The sequence below is a fragment of the Carlito syrichta genome, unplaced genomic scaffold (assembly GCF_000164805.1).
Source record: "Carlito syrichta isolate Samal-C Ts95f unplaced genomic scaffold, Tarsius_syrichta-2.0.1 Scaffold302753, whole genome shotgun sequence".
In the NCBI taxonomy this organism is placed as follows: domain Eukaryota; kingdom Metazoa; phylum Chordata; class Mammalia; order Primates; family Tarsiidae; genus Carlito; species Carlito syrichta.
The window spans coordinates 27553-42377 of record NW_007246849.1 but is presented as its reverse complement, the minus strand read 5'-3'; the positions used below and the strand labels follow the sequence as shown (position 1 = coordinate 42377).

General features: G+C 38.4%; 1 pseudogene; it reads left to right on the top strand.

Annotated features, from left to right (window-relative positions):
- The first annotated feature begins 10164 nt into the window (after positions 1-10164).
- Positions 10165-10538, top strand: LOC103259454 (annotated as a pseudogene).
- Positions 10539-14825: the final 4287 nt, after the last annotated feature.

Below are 14825 nucleotides of genomic sequence, written 5' to 3'. Positions count from 1 at the left end.
GTATGTATACAAGAATTTTTCCATTTCTTCCAGTATTTTCAATTTATTGGCATATAGTTGTTTCTAACAGTCTCTAATGATTCTTTATATTTCTGTGATCCCATTATGCCTCTTTTTTATTTCAAATTTTATTACTTGGGTCTTCTCTTTTTTTTTCTTAGTCTAGCTAAAGTTTTGCTTATTTTGTTTAGCTTTTCTAAAAACAAATTTCATTTTGTTGATCTTTTACATTTTTAGTATCAACTTCATTTATTTCTGCTTTGATCTTTACCATGTTTTAGCTCTATAAACTTAAGGTATGGTTGGTTCTTGTTTTTCTGTCTGTTCTTTAAAGTGGTTTAATTGCCAAAAAGTTTTCAAGAATACAAACTAACTATAAAGGCTTTTTTGAAGGCCATCAGCGATCAGTAGGAGACCTCACACCTCTAATTTCCTTATGCAACTTTCCAAAAGAATCATGTCAATATTTAACTGAAAACATTCACAGAAATGTAAATTCTGATGATTTTCTTCTACAGAGAGAAAAGATTCTTATTTCCAGAGTTGGCATACTATGTTATCAAAAATGTTCAACTTTTAACAATAATAAAAAGGAAACATACAAATAAAGATTGTATGGGTCACATGCAGAAATAAAAACAATTACTGGAAACTCTTCCTAAGAAAACCTCGATGTAGGATTTACCAGACAAAAACTTTAAATCAGTTATTTTAAATGTATTCAAAGAACTAAAGTAGACCATGTCTGAAGAACTAAAGGAAAGTATGAGAATAATATCTCACCAAATAGAGAATATCAACAAAGAGAAAAAATAATTTTAAAAGATGAACCAAACAGAAAGTCTGGAGATGAAAAGTAAAATAACTAAAATAAAAAAAAAAATAGTAGAGACATTCAACAGCAGATATGAACTAGAAAAAGAGAATCAATAAACTTGAACATAGGTCAACTGAGTTTAACCAGTCTGCAAAACAGAAAGAGAAAAGAATAAAATAAATAAAATAAACAGCTTCAGAAAACAGTGAGATATCATCAAGTATATCAATATAGGGATAATAAGAGTTCCAGAAGGAAAAGAGAGGAGAAAGGAGAAAAAAAAAAATATTTGGAGAAATGATGGCCAAAAATTGCCCATATTTGATTATAAAACATCAATTAATCAGTTAATTAATTAATTTACACATCCGAAAAGTTCAGGATTGCCTGAGTCCATGAGTTCAAGACTAGCCTGGGCAACTTGGCGAGACCTCATCTCTACAATAAATTAAAAATATTAGCTGGTGAAAGATTGAAAACTTTCCTCTTAAGATCAGAAACAAGACAATGTTATCTACTTTCATCACCTCTTAATATTCTAAAGGTTGCACCTAATAGTCTAGCCGGGGCAATTGGCAAGAAAAATAAACAAAAGGAATTAAGATTGGATGTCCTTTTCTACATGACTTAATATTGCATATAGAAAATTCTAAAAAATTCACAAAAACGAATTAAGTAGTTCAGCAAGATTCAGGATGCAAAATAAACATACAAATATTAACTGTTTTTCTATACATTGGCAATGAATAACCTGAAAACAAAACTTAAAAAGCTATTGCAACTACAATAATATTTAAAAAATAAAATATTTAGTAATACATTTACAAAATGTACAAATCTTCTATACTGGAAATTACTAAGTTATATATCTGACAGGAACTTGTATTTAGAATATACAAAGATTTATAACTTAAGAAGAAAAAGCTATGTAATCCAATTTTAAAATGGGCAAGAGGTCTGAATAGACATTTCTCCACATAAACTATACAAATGGTCAATAAACACAAGAAGAATCGCATAAGGGAAATGCAAATGAAAACCACAATGTCATACAACTTCTTACACACTAGGATGGCTAGAAATAAAAGGATGGACAAATATAAGTTCTGCCAAGGTTATAAAGAAATTGGAACCCTCATAAATTGCTGGTGAGATTATAAAATGGTCTGGCCACTGTAAAAAACAATTGAGCAGTTCCTCAAAAACTAAACATAGAGTTATAATAAGATCCAGCAATTTGACTGCTAAATATGTACCCAAGGGAATAGAAAGTTTATGTTCATAAGAAAACATACACATAAATGTTCCAAAAATTACTATTCATCATAGCCAACAAGTGAAAGTAACCCAAATAGCCATCAACAGATGAATGCATAAACAAAATATGGTATATTCAAGCAATGGAACATTATGCAGCCAAAAAAAGTAATGAAGTACTTACACGTGGTACACCCCCTCACCAAAGTGAAAGAAGATAGATGCAAAAGACCACATATTGTATCCATGTCTAGGAAATATACAGAATAAGCAACACCACAGAGACAGGAAGTAGCTCAGTGGGTTACCAGGGACCAGAGGGAGGGGAGAACGGGGAATGCCTGCTATGGGTACAGTTTCTTTTGGAAGACATCAACATGTTTTGGCATTAGGTAGAGGCAATGGCTGCACACACTAATAGATATACGAAAATCCACTGAATTTTATACTTTGCAAACATGGATTTTATGACATGCAAATTATATTTAATTTTAACAAGCTATGGGAAAAGTTTAAAAAGAAAATTAAATCCATCCAAGTTGCTGCAAAGTAGATTTGGAGTCGATCATACTCAGTGACCTAACACAGAAACAAAGAACAGAGTACCACATGTTCTCACTCATAAGTGGACCTTGAACAATTATAATACTATAAGAAAGCGATTGACAGTAATGGCAAACTGTCAGGGGAGAGGGGATGGGATTGGCAAGTGAGGGAAACTGACAGGGGAGGGAGGGGCACACCTCATCAACCAGGGTACCTGCGTAATCAATGTTTGTATACCTAACCCTGAATTGTACCCCACATCTTTATAATAAAAAACAACAACAAAAGCCAATAAAATATATATTAGAAAAAAGAAAATTAAAGCCATTCATTATTGTATGATCCGGAGACAAGCATCATTAGCGTTTTTAAATACTCCATTCCAATATTTTTCCTAGGCAGATAGATAGAAAGACAATAGATAGATAGATAGATAGATAGATAGATAGATAGATAGATAGATAGATAGATATGGTTAGATAGATCGATCAAGCTCAGATCATAAAAATATAGATATATATTTTCCCCTAATGGCATTATATTGTGTATGTTTTGTTTTTTCTTTTAAGGGTAAGAAATATCTAAGGAATACTTCTACTGAAAAAGCCAATTAGTCTTGATTCCACGGAGCAGTTCCAGCTGATCAGACAAAGGCAAGAACAAGTTTTCTAGGGGCAAGCCTTCACAGTGAAAATGATTTTGAAGAAGAGTGACACTGAGCATTGAGATTTACCAAGTCCTAATCTGTTGTAGGAAAATATTGCAACAAGATACTTTGCAAAGCTTTGTTCTTTCCCCCCCCCAACATTCCTTTCTTTCATAGATATCCTGGTTTTTTAGCACAGGTCTAGAGTCAAAGGCTGCTTATGGTCAGTGGCTAATGATTAACCAGCCGCTCTGATTATTTGCCAAGCTAATGTTGTACAGGAATATTGCCGTTTGAATGATAAAAACCTTGGATACCACACATTAACCCGGGTACAATATGTATTTTAAACGTCCCTATTCGAGTGGGAAAGTCTAGGACATTTTTAATGGTTTTTTTTTTTTTTTTCTGTTTGCATTTCTTTCAGGAGCTAAAACAACACTCCATCTTTTCTAAGCGTATGAATGTCTCCAGAGTTTTAATTCACCTATAAAAATTAAGAATTGATTAAGACACAAAATGAAAATGCAGAAGTATTGTAAAACTTTCTGGGCACTCAAATTTCACAAAAGAATTTTGAGGCGAAGCAATGGGAACTTTTGCAAAATAGGACCTATCTATAGTATTGTAAAAGTATTTTAGAAATTGGTTTAGGTTAAATATGAAGGGAGACTCCTCCAAAAAAAACAGAATTATCTTTTGGAGAGCAGACCCCTAGTAGGACAGGTTTCTCCCGCTGGGCAAGTGAGTCCATCGGCATCAGTGCACCAGCTGGTATTGCTGCTTTTCGGCTTCAGTGAATTTTTTCTGTAGATTCTCAACACATTTGCCCATTTCCTAATGCGTGATTTCTGAGAACCCCTGCCCACACTGCACTGAGTATTCAGCAATTTTTGACCCAAAACGACACAGCCCCCATGCCCCATTACCCCTATCCATCCAATCTCACTCAAGTGGCTTTTTTGTTTGCTTTGTTTCCCCAGATGAAAAAAGTCCTCAAAGGGAAACGTTTTGCTGATTGGAAGAGGTGAAACCAAAAAATGGCAGAAGCACTAAAAGGCTTCAAAATTGATGCGTTCAAAGTTGTTTTGAGCAGTGGAAAAAGCATCTCGATCAGTGTATTTTGCATCAAACAGAGAGTCCTTTGAAGGTGATTGAAGTTTAAACATGTAACAAGAATAAATACACATTTTTTTAATGAATAAATTCCAGGGATTTTGGGGTCCCCTCGCTTAATTATACCAGTTTTCAATCAGGTGGCATTTCCTTTTTCCGATGCCTAATTTCTTTGCATACGTACTCTCAGCTCTTCTATTTATAGGTTCCGTATTTGTTAAAATCCTGAAATATTCCTCTCTTGACCATTGACAAGTCTAAAGGTTTTCTTTGGTTTGCAACCGAGGAGATAAAGATTAAACTTGTAGCTGGCATAACCAGCTCTGCCTTTAACAAGTTCCTTGCTGGGCTCAGACACTTCCTCAGGTTTCAGACTGCTCCCTGGGCTGAGTGAATTTTGATGTCCTCTGGGCTCTGCCTTGGGTGGCTGGCTCTTACCCACTCTGGGTCAAAAAGAGCAGGCCCCAATCAAATCTACATCAGTTCTTCCTGGGAAGTGATTTTATGGCTTCCAAAGGTCAAACGAATTAGGAACCTGGCTGAGGCTTTTATGTGGAAAATAGTGATCTAATTTGAAAGGTCATATTTTTTCTAACTAGCTGCCTCACATAAAATGCGCCTTTATAAGCTTTATTATAAAGACTTTGTGATCCAGTAACATTAGAACCAGGCCTGGGAATTAAAGAATTAGTACTCCCAAGCTGTCGTTGAACTCCTGGGTGGGTCTGAACAAATTTAACCATGAGCATCTCAAATGTCTTTTCTAAAACAATGAACCATTATTACGTTGTCACTGATAGCCAATTAACAATTGTCATGAGCCTAGAAAAAAAAGTGTCACGTGAACACTTTCTAATGGCTATTATCTATACCATATACATGAGGGGAGACAGCCCCAAAACTGGAATTTATTTACAAAAAATAAATCACCCATCACTCGTAAATCACCCATCATAAAAGGGGACAGCGAGCTGAAAGAATCTCCAAAAAAATTCACTGAAACTGAACACAGCTTCTCACAACAATGCTGGTTGGTACACTGATGCTGATAGGTTTCTAGAATACTTATGTAACATTTAACAAGGGAAACCTGTACTAATTCCTGCTTTTTTGGAGGGGTGTCCTCTCATAATGAAATTCTATCTAGTAATAAAGCAGTTTTTCTTTAGAACTTGGTAAATGACTGAATGAAACAAAGGAATGAGCAGAGGACTTGGAAAAACACTATTTAATATCGTTGAAAGGTACTCTGTTTTTTCATTTAAGATCTTTTTTACACTAGTTCTGCAATATAGGAAATATTGGAGCTGGATCAATGAAAAAAAACCCAACCAAAATTTGTTGAACTTTATTTGCACTAACTTTCTAAATGTGCGGATTCATGTACCTAAGTGAACCCTTATCATGTATTTTTCATTCTACCTTTGTTCAAAAACATCAAGCTAGCATTTCCCCCTTGTGATTACAAATACTATGAGAACATCATCTTAAACTTCTGAATAAAATGCCGACATACAAAAGTGCTTTGATTCATTGAAATATTCCATTATTGATGAACATTTATAGTTTTCTTTTTTTTTTGTATCATAAAGGACAATTCAGTGAACATATCTTCATGCATTAGCTTGTTGTTTGGAGCAGATTTTATAATTTTATAATTTGCTAATGACCTTTTCTCTTTGAAGATGAGCATCGCCAAGAGCCTATCTTTTTTTCTCCAAGTATATGACAGTCTTCTTTTTGTATTCATAATCATCGAACTTGGACTATGAACCAAGAAACCTGGCTCATCACTGTGTTTTTACCTGCATGCCACTGACATTCCATAGATTTCTTAGATGATAATCAATCTACCTTTAATAATACCACTAATCCATTTAGTCTATGAAATTGAACCTCGAACCAGAGATAATTAGAATAATGATGTAAGAAAGAGGCAGAACAAATGATGTACTTGGCTTTGGTGACTTTCAAAAAGCTTTGAAAATCCTTTCATCTAATGTTTTATTGTCATAAAACTTTAACTCCTACTAGGTTATCGAGGTATGGTCTCAAGGGGAAGTTTTTCAAGATGTCTGTGTACATCCTCTCCCTAGAAATACCTAGAATTCCCCAAACTGCCTTTGAAAATGCATGAAATTTGGGACCTGTAACTTAGCAGATATGGACTTTCTTACTGGGGAGAATAAACCATTCTTCTCTGCTTCAAGGAAATTATAAAATGCTAAGTAAGGCTTGCTATCCTCAGAGGCAGTATTGGCATCCTGAGATAATTTTAGCCATCTGACTCCTGAGTGTTTGGCCAACAGCTGTGCCCAGAATGGATAATTGTTCCCGGTTAAGTTTAGTCCTCTCTGACATCACACATCATAGAGAAAAGCAGCCCCACACAGGAGAGGAGAGAATTTGCATGGATGATTCAGAATCAAGGAATGGAAATGACAGGAGGCGTGCAGACTTGACACTGGACACAAAAATCCCTCTGAGTCCATTGGCTGGAGAGACCATTGAAAATTTCCTGGGCGGAACCGAGAGCTGTGACTGCAGCAGTCGGTAGCTAGGATCGACTCACAGCACCCTTGGGAAGTGAAGGCAGGGAGCGGGTGTAGGCCCTGTTGTGTTTGTTTACCAAGACCTGTAGCCTTCACAACTATCTTGTAGGCTTTTTATGGAAACTAGATAAATAGCGTGTGCGTCACTGTGCCTGTTTCGCTTTATCAGAGAAGTGGAAGGGAAAGTTCTCATACGACAGGTATTAGGCCAGCGTGTGGATCTTTCCAAGCAACTATCGTACAAGATGAGAAATTGAAATGCATTGAAAAGCCAAGTCAGACAGAAGAATATTTCTAAACATACAGATGTTTGCCAGCTGTTCCCAGAGGCATCAAGTGGTAGGGACACCCTCCCCGTAGACCTTTAAGGATCTTTGGGTTTTAGGCCTTACAAAAGGAAGAGCCTGTAATTTGCAGGCCAAAGAGACTGAGTATCTTTCATATTCTATACCCCAGCTCGGGGACACTCCCAGGAACTTCAGGCCTCCAAAATTTAGAGTGACTTCACTCTTTCCCTGCACTGCAGTTTCATGCTGAAGGCATTCAAAGGGGGTGACATGAGGAAAGAGGACTTCTGCCCTGCCTTACTCCTGTGTCTTCTCATCTTTGCTTATCAGTGTTTGTTGACTGATGAGCTGTTATCTGGGGTTGACCTCCTTGCGTCCACTGTGTTTGGTGAATCCTTATTTTCCTTCTTATCTCTTCTCCTTTGTAACCTCAAGTTGTTCATCAGGACTTTTCCTTGAGGGACCTGCCGGGGTGTGGAGCACGTAATGTGGAACCAGCCCGGGCCCTGATTCTCTGTTCAGTCCGTCTTATCTGACTACAATATTTAATTTAGAAGATGTTATCCGGCTCAGAAAAAAGCGAGTCTAGGCTTCACTCTTTCCCTCATTCCTGTTCCCCAGAGCTCACTTCCTTTGCTAGTGTGTTTGTTTGTTTGTTTGTGCTCCAAGAAAGACCTCTGTCACTTCTCCCTACTTCTCCAATTGTTCCAGACTCTGACCAGGTTAAAATATTGACCTGAGAAGGTGTTGTCAAGAGGCACTGGGATTTTTGTGTTGGTAACTATTTTAAGAGGAACAGAGAAAACCCAAGTGTAGGAACCACAGTGTTAACGGGCAGGAAGAAAATAAATTTAGTTTTTTTTTTTTTTTGTTAAGTCAGGGTCTCACTCTGTTGCCCAGACTGCAGTGTAGTGGCAAGATCATCACTCACCACAGCCTCTATCTCCGAGACTCAGGTGATCCTCCCTCCTCAGCCTCCTCAGTAGATGAGACCCCAGGCATGTGCCACCATGCCCGGCTAAATTTCTGACTTCTGTAGAGACGAGGTTTCACTTTTTTTGCCCAGGCTGGTCTTGAACTCCTGGGCTCAAGTACTCCTCCCACCTTGGCCTCCCAAAGTGCTGGGATTAGAAGCACCAGCCACCAAGCCCAGCCTAAAATTAGTTTTTCTAAGTGACATCTGCACTCTCATGTTCACTGCAGCACTATTCACAAATGTCAAAACACAGAATCAACCTAAGTGTCCATTCACAGACAAACAGATTAGGAAAGTGTGGTACATAGACACGATGGAATACTACTAGGCCTTAACAAAGGGAGAGCCTGTAATTTGCAGCAGCACTGATGAACTTAGAAGACATTATGCTAAGCAAAATTAGAAAGGCAGAGAAAGAGAAATACTGCATGACCTCACTTACATGTGCAAACTTAAAATGTCACACTCATAGACGCAGAGAGTGGAATGGTAGATGACCATGGGTTGGCTGGGGTGGGGTGCAAGGGGGAGGTTGGATGGGGGGAGATATTGGTCAAAGGATACAAAATTTTGTTCAGGTACAAGAAATAAATTCAAGAGGTATATTGTACATTATGAGGCTTACAATTAGTAACAATAACATACTATACACTTGAAAATTGCGAAGAAAGTGCATTTTGAATGCTCTAATCACAACAAATGATAAGTACGTGCAAAAATACGGTCATCAGATCTACTTAGTCATTCCATGAGGTGTACACATATCAAAACATCATGTGGTACGTCATGAATATATATAATTTTTTATCAAAAACATACAAGTTTTAATATTAAGTAAGTGGAAAAGGAAATCCGTTTGACGTCCCTCAGAACTGGATGTGAATTCTGGCAGTCCACCATTTACACAAGCAAGGCCTTTAACCTTGAGAAATGTCAATTTTCTCATCTTTCAAATGCACCTTGCTTTACGAATGATGGCCATTCTTACAGGGGTTAGGTGGTATCTCAATGTAGTTTTGATTTGCATTTCTCTGATGATGAGTGAAGCTGAGCACTTTTTCATGTATCTGTTAGCTGCCCCTATATCTTCTTCTGAGAAGTGTCTATTCATGCCTTTTGCCCACTTTTAAAGGGGCTGCTTGTTATTTTCCTTTCGGCACATTTGAATTTCTTGTAGATCCTAGATGTCAGGCCTTTGTCAGATACATAGTTGGCAAATATTTTTTCCCATTCTATGAGCTGTCTCCCTGCTTTCTTGATGGTTTCTTTTGCTTTGCAGAAGCTCGTTAATTTGATGAGGTCCCACTTGTCTATCTTATTTCTTAAGGTATGGGTATTCAAGGTTCTGATCAGGAATTGGTTGCCAGTTCCAATTTCCATAAGAGTGTCTCCTGCGTTTCCTAAGATTATTATAGTTTGAGGTTTTACATTTAGATCTTTGATACATTTAGAGTTGATTTTTGTGTATGGTGATAGGTAGGGGTCCTGTTTCAGTCTTCTGCATGTGGTCAGCCAGTTTTCCCAGCACCATTTACTGAATGGGTTTTCCTCTCTCCAGTGGTTGTTGTTGGAAGATCTGCAGCAACCTGGATGGATCTGGAGTCTATCATGCTCTGATTTATCACAAAATCAAAGAACAGAGTTCCATATGTTCTCACTCATAAGAGGAACTTGAACAATTATAATGCTATAAGAAAATGATTGGCAGTGTTAGGAAACTGTCAGGGGAAGGGGGTGGGACTGGCAGTTGAGGGAAACTGCCAGGGGAGGGAGGGGCATACCTCATCAGCAAGAGTACCTGCATGATCAACGTTTGTATACCTAACCCTGAATTGTATCCCTTACATTAAAAATAAAAAATAAACAAAAATAAATTAATTAATTAATCAATTAATTTTTAAAAATGCACCTTGTTGTGTGCTTAGGTGCCCAGACTAAGGGTCTAACTCCAGGCAGCCAAAGAGTGTGGTAGGTAACGGTCGTCAGCGCAAGGGTCATTTCATCGCTGAGAAGGGATGGCCCTCGCCCGCGGTGATGGTGGTTAGCAAGATGAAGAAAGATGTGCAGATAAGAGCAGTGATTAACCAAAAATGGTTAGAAACTGGAGAAAGAGAACACCTCAAAAGAGTTGCTGAGAGCTAAATTAATTGAATATGGCTGGAAGGATCAATTGAAGGCACACTGTAAAGAGGTAATTAAAGAAAAAGGACTTGAACACGTTACCGTTGATGACTTGGTGGCTACAATCAATCCAAAAGGCAGAACCCTGGTACCTGACAGTGTAAAGAAGAAACTCCTACAAAGAATAAGAACATTCCTGGCTCAGCATGCCAGCCTTTGAGACTGAATTAGATTGTGTAGTTCTGTGGTTTTATTTCTGAAAGCAAAACTTGCCATGAATTAGAAATCAATTTCCCGAAAACAAAATTCTTTTTTGTATGATGGTTTACAGTTTTCAGTAATGATGTATACATTGTATTGATTTTTTCCCCTAAATGTGTTATTTTAATAAATATCTCATGAATGAGTTTGAAAAATACATAAATAAAATAAAATGCACCTGATACCACACATCATAAGGGACTTCTGGAAATATTATATATGCTAATATATGGAGAATAGCTGAAATGTTTTGGATGATCCGTCTCAAGGTCAATTTCCTTCTCTGCCTCTCAGTTTCATTTCTTCCACCCTCATTCATTCCATATCTGACGCATAGACAAAACTCAGTAAACAGTTACTGATGGGATGAACTGGGTGTGAAGACGCTGGTAAGTAGACCGTATTTGCAAAATCCAGAGTAAGATTCCCTTCCTGGCTGGTCCTGATACTTTCTTTGTGTAGGGATTTTCTTAGCTCCCCGATTCCACAGACAGACGAGAGGGATACCTATGAGATGGATATTATTGTTTTTTTCATGTGCACCAATGTGGGTGATTCTGCATATCAAGCAGATATTTACAAGGGTAGATTTATATACATTGCCTATTTCTTTATACCTTCTAGACTGAGGAAAGCTTTGAATAATGTGCATTCTGCTGATGGCTTGGTCTTATCTTCCACCACCCTTCTTCTCTTTCAGGGCTTTCTAAATCAGCAGTCCCCAGTCTTTTTGGCATCAGGGACCAGTTGTGTGAATGACGATTTTCCCACGGACTGAGGGTGGTGGCATGTTTGGGGAGGATTCAGGCACACCACATTTATTGCGCACAACAGGAGGTGAGCGGCAGATGACCGAACAAAACTCCATCTGTATTTACAGTCTCTCCGCATCACTCGCCTTACCATCTGAGCCTGCCTCCTGTCCAGTCATCAGTGGCATTCGAGTTTCATGGGAATGTGAACCCTATTGTGAATGCCACATGTGAGGGATCTAGGTTGCTCACGCCTGATGAGAATCTAAAGCCTGGTGATCTGAGGCCGCGATGTTAGCACTGGGGACCAGTGGCAAACACTGGATCAACTTGAGCCGTGAGGTTGGACTGCTCATCCCCCCACCCCCCATCTGGGAAAAAATGGTTTCCCACAAAACCTGTCCCAGATGCCAAGAAGATTGGAAACTGCTACTCCAGTTAAACCATTTCTTCCAGAAAGAAAGCCTTTTCTGACATCACCTCCCTTTTCCCCAAGGTTTTCCTGATTTTTCCTTTTCCATTTACCACATTTGTCACTGTGTTGGGTTTTGTTTTTGTTTTTGTTTTTGTTTTTGAGTCGGAGTCTCACTCTGTTTCCCGCCCAGGCTGGAGGGCAGTGACAAGCTCACGGCCACCCCAGCGTCGACCTGCTGGGCTCTGGTGATCCTTCTGCCTCAGCCTTCCAAGTAGCTGGAAACACATGCCCAGTTAATGTGCCACCATGTCCAGTTAATTTTTTTTTTTTTTGCCCAGGCTGGTCTCAAACCCATGGGCTCAGGTAATCCTCTCGACTCGGCCTCCTAAATTGCTGGAATTACAGGCTGAGCTACTGAGCCCAACCAAAATTTTTTCTCTCTCTCTCTTTCTTTTAAGATGGAGTCTCACTCTTGTTGCCCAGGCTGGAGTGCAGTGGCATGCTACTGACCACCGCAGCCTAGACCTACTGAGCTTAGGCAATCCATCTGCCTCAGCCTTCCAAGTAGCTGGAACCACAGGCATGTGCCACCATGCCTGGCTAATTTATTTATTTATTGTAGAGATGATGTCTCACTAAGTTGCCCAGGATGGTCTTGAACCATAGACTCAGACAATCCTCTCAACTCAATCTCCCAAAGTGCTGGGATTGTCAGTGTGAGCCACCGTACCTGGCTGTTTCATTTTTTAGTTTAGTTTCTCTCTGACTCCTCCTCTAGACAATACCCCACAGTTTGGGGCACATAGTAGGTGCTTAAAAAACATTTGTTGAAGGACTGAACAGAGAGATGAAAGCATCTCACAAATTGACATTTGTTTCTCTTCATGCCCCTATGATGAGGAGGGAATGGTTGGGTCTATTTCCTACAAGGTCGTTTGATATGACTTGGCAAACTTCCAAATAATCTTACATCCATCTGACTCTCTTGCGTTCAACTCAATATTGTTTTAAAAAGTGTCTCATAATAGAGTATGGCTAAATTTCCAGGGGGCCTACGGAGAAAATGCAGGAAGGAGCACTCTTTGGAATCAGGCATGCTCCTTGGGCATTCATATCAAATGAGCAGCAGGAAAAATTTGATGCACTGTCTCTAATTCCATTATCATCTACCCCGCATGGCCCAATAAGGATGCAACTGCCTACTTTTGATGTCCTTCTCAGAATCGTTGTCAAGTTGTAGGCACAGGGGCACGCCTTCAGTGTGTACAAAATGACTCACAAGGTGTATGACATCACAGAAGGTTCAGCAAACAAAAAGCGAGGTAACTAGAGTGCAGTTGTTTGGCTGGTGTTACTAGGATACTTGCCAGTAGTCCTCCTGCTCATTTCCGTCTTCTGGTGCTTTCAATTCCATGTAACGAGGACTGGAGCTGCCCTGATGTGTCTAATGCTGAAATATATTAAGAATCTAGCCAAAAAGGTGGCTGCCCATAATAACAGGAAAGTGTTCAAAAAATACACACACAGGAAAAGACGTGGACCAAATCGCCAGGAAGGATAATGTCAGGAAATTTTGTCCGACTTATTTTCATTCCTTTTCTTAGTATCTGTGTGCAATTTTTCACCAGACTTACCTTAACCATATAAAATGTGCTTCTCGTGGCATTAACAGTTTTATGTGCTAGACACCAATAGTCTGCCCCTAAATGTCATCTTTTAGCATGGGTGGTATGAGTAATATAGTTTTCAACGGTTCAAGTCTGCCACTCACCATTTATAAAAATAGAATAATGGCCACACGGTTTTCCCAGAAATGTTAGAAGAATCACCCACAGGCCGTCATAAAGCATGAATTCTGAGTGACATAAAAGTGACATAGGACATAATTGTGGACTTTTGTTTCCATGTATGCCTGAGTAACAGAGCTGTAAAAAAAAAAAGGGATCATTCATTCAGGAAATCATTATACATGTTTTAAGCAGTGAATATATGGCAGATGGAAAGAGGAATTAAACCCACAGAAACACAGACAATGTGCTTAAACTCTAGGAATCAGATCTCTAAATTAAATGCTTATAATAATATTAGGTAAGAGCTTTTATATATTAATATATATGAGAAAACCGGAGAAGTTCTAATGCTTCCTGAAAGAGTATCAGGAGTGGGGTGTAAGAGTGTCAGGAGTGGGGTTTCTCACAAGGGAGATGGCCCTTGAGTGGGCTTGCATGGATGTGTGCGTATTTCCCCACCAACATCTCCACAGGGCAATGAGGTAAGCCTTTGCATCACTGAAGAGAGTTCATGAAGACAAATCAAATGCATCTGAATATTGCCCTCATTTTACTGATGAAACATTTGAGATGAAGAGAAGTTAAATAAAATATCTGAGGTTTTGGAGTCAGCAGTGGTGGAATGAGAATTCCAATTAGAGTCTATCTAACTTTAAGGTGTGTGTTTCCACTCTCACCCAATCTAGGAGAGTATATGAGAAAACACATGAAAGTTTTGGAGGCATGGGAAAGATATGATGACAAGTTCTCTTCAATTAACAGTGAAGATATGTGATTTACTGAAACAAGAGGCAAAAGAAAAAGGAGTCTCTGAAATGGTAAACATGGTTATTTTCTTCCAAACAACCTCAAAATATATATAAGGGAATAAAAGTAAGTTCATGCGCTCATCACTTGCCTTCAACAATTATGGATGCTTTGCCAATTTTGTTTTATCACCCTCTTAAATTTTTTAAGGTATTGAAATGAAAGTTCCAGATATCAAATCTTTTTCTCTCTTTTCTTATAAGTCTTCCAACGCACATCTTCAGTTGATAAGAAGACTCTGTCATCATCACAGACATTTTTTAAATCATTATTTTCTTTAAATAGGCTATATGATACAACTGCATGTTTTTAAAATTAAAATTTAGTGCCTATAGAAATAAAACAACAACGGAAATTTCTACTGTTTAGTGTAGAAGTCATGTTAGCATTATTAATAAATCACAAGCAGAAAAATGTTGATTCTGAAAAGATCATTCTGAATTATCACTTTAGACACACAGACAAGATCCATACATGCAAGG